This window comes from Struthio camelus, chromosome 31 (genome assembly GCF_040807025.1).
Source record: "Struthio camelus isolate bStrCam1 chromosome 31, bStrCam1.hap1, whole genome shotgun sequence".
In the NCBI taxonomy this organism is placed as follows: Eukaryota; Metazoa; Chordata; class Aves; order Struthioniformes; family Struthionidae; genus Struthio; species Struthio camelus.
The window spans coordinates 1170566-1173065 of record NC_090972.1 but is presented as its reverse complement, the minus strand read 5'-3'; positions in this window follow the sequence as shown (position 1 = coordinate 1173065).

Genomic DNA, 2500 nt, shown 5'->3' with positions numbered 1-2500 from the left:
CGCAGAGCCGGGTTCGGTGATAGAAGCCCGAGGATAAGCGGGAGAGCACACACACACCTCTCCTTCGCCGCTCCAGCGGGCAGCACCTCGCGCGCGACAGGACGCGTGCTGGAGAGGAGACCCCCCTGCCTGAACATCGGACACCGCCCATGCACCCCCCTGTGACGGGGGAGCACAGCAGAGCCGACCCGCCGGGGGCCCTCTCCGACGCGACCCGAACGGCCTCATCGATCGGGAGCAAACACACACGGTCGAGTCCTGAGCCAACTCACCCCGCCGCCCACCAGTGGCCGCAAACCAGCGGCGGGCGCTGCGTGTGGGTGCGGACCATCTGCAAGAGGTGCCCACTCGAGCCTGAACACCGGCACCGCCCCCACGCTCCCTGTGACGGGGAAGCAGGGAAGCGCCAGCCCGCCGAGGGGCCTCTCCGACGTGTCCCGGGACGCCTCAGCGGGCGTCTGCGTGTGGGTGTGGATCGGCAGCCGCGAGCCGGCTGCTGCTCCGGCCGGAGCACCGGCATCACCACGCTCCCTGCGACAGGGGCCCGAAGAACGAGGCTCTCGAGCCGCTGGTGTCTGGGCAGAGCCGCACGGGGCACCCCCCGGTTTCTCTCTGGACCACCCTCTGGCGTTCACGAACGGCACACGCACCGGGCCTTTTCCCCGGCCGCGGGGGGGGGGGGGGGGGGGGTGTCCGGCTCACCCCTCTCCCGAGTCGGCAACGGCTGCATGGGACCTGCCGCTGGCTGGGCTCCCCGCCTCCGCAGCGGCTTCCGGCACCTGGGACACACTCGCGGGGCTGCCGGAGACCTGCCGGGAGACCGCCGCGCCGAACGGGCAAAAGAAAGTGCTCTCCCCGAAGGGCCGGGCTCAGGACCGCTCCCCGCCTGCCCTCGTCGCAAGCCGCCCTAGGCCTCCCGCGGGCCGGCCACAATGCGCTGGGGGCGCCCGGGAGTGCGGCTCCGGAACTCAGCGGCTGTTCACCCTGTGGCCTACAGTCGTACCGCTAAGTCCAGCGGGGCGGGAGAGCCGAAGGACAGCCGCCCCTCCTACCGGGGAGTGGCTCGAAAGTGGCCGACCTCTACGATGACGTAACTGGAGGCAGCGACGCAGAGCGACCCCTTTCGCCGCTCCACAGGAACGCCAGGGAGAACAGGTCTACCAGCCACCACCCCGAAAGGCCACCAAGTCTCGCTGGAGCCTGGTAGACCTGCTGCCAGTTAGCGGAGGCAGACCCGGGGCACCGGCTGCGACTTCTCCGGGCCTCCCGGAGCCGCGGAGACCGGCTACGCCGCGCCCCTTCGAGGCCGGCCTCCCCGGAGGCCGGTCGACCCGCCCGCCCCTTCGAGGCTCGGCGGCCTCCCCGGAGGCCGGTCGACCAGCTCGCCCCTTCGAGGCTCGGCGGCCTCCCCGGAGGCCGGTCGACCAGCTCGCCTCTCCCCGGAGGCCGGTCGACCAGCTCGCCCCTTCGAGGCTCGGCGGCCTCCCCGGAGGCCGGTCGACCAGCTCGCCCCTTCGAGGCTCGGCGGCCTCCCCGGAGGCCGGTCGACCAGCTCGCCTCTCCCCGGAGGCCGGTCGACCAGCTCGCCCCTTCGAGGACCTCCCCGGAGGCCGGTAGACTCTCTGGCCGCTGCCAAGGCAGCCTCCCAGGCCCGGGCGGGCGAGCGGGCGGGCGGGCCGGCCGCTGCCGAGTTGGACCCTTCGGGCCGGCCGCTAACAGGCCAGCCCGCCGCCCCTCCCGAGTCCCCCTCCCCGGCCGGACCCGTTCGGTTTCCTTGGAGAGCTGCCGCTTCTCCCTTAGCCGCTTAGCGTGCTTTCTTTGTTTAGGTTTCCCCCCCCCCCCCCCCCGGCTTGCTCCTTTTCGGTGTCGTACGGGCTTTTTTTTTTTTTTTTTTTGTGTGTGTGCGTGCGTGCGTGCGTGCGTGCGTGCGTGTGTGCGTGTGTGTGTGCGCGCGCGCGCGCGTGTGCGTGTGCGCTTTCTGTATGCTTGCCCCACCACCAGCAGCAGCAGCAGCACCTCCCTTTCTCGCCCTTACCATCTTCCTCGCTGGTTTTCCTTCGTTTCCCGTGTTGTTTCCTCTCCTCCACCACCACCACCCCCCCCCCCCGGCCCCCCGATCTCCTTGGGAGGCCTGCTCATTTTTTTGCTACTTGGCACAGGAAGCGGCGTGCGGTCCAGCGGCAGGGGAAGGTCCTCGTGCGCGAATGTAGGGCGCTGCAGTCGCCGTTGGGGCTTTCTTTTCTCTTTCTCTCTGCCTGCCTGCCCCTCTCCCTCCCCCTCCCCCTCCTGCCCTTAATTGGTGGACCGTCCCGCCGCCCTCCCCCCCCCCCCGCCCAGCGCCGCCACTGCCGCTGCCCCCACCCCCCGCCCCCAACCCCGGCCCATTCGTCGTCGCCTCGCTTGCTCCCTCGCGCGCGCGCCCTTCACTGCCCGGCTCCAGCCCCTGTCCGTTCCTAAACTTCTCGGCCAGCGCGCCGCCGGGGGCTGAGGAAGAATCCCT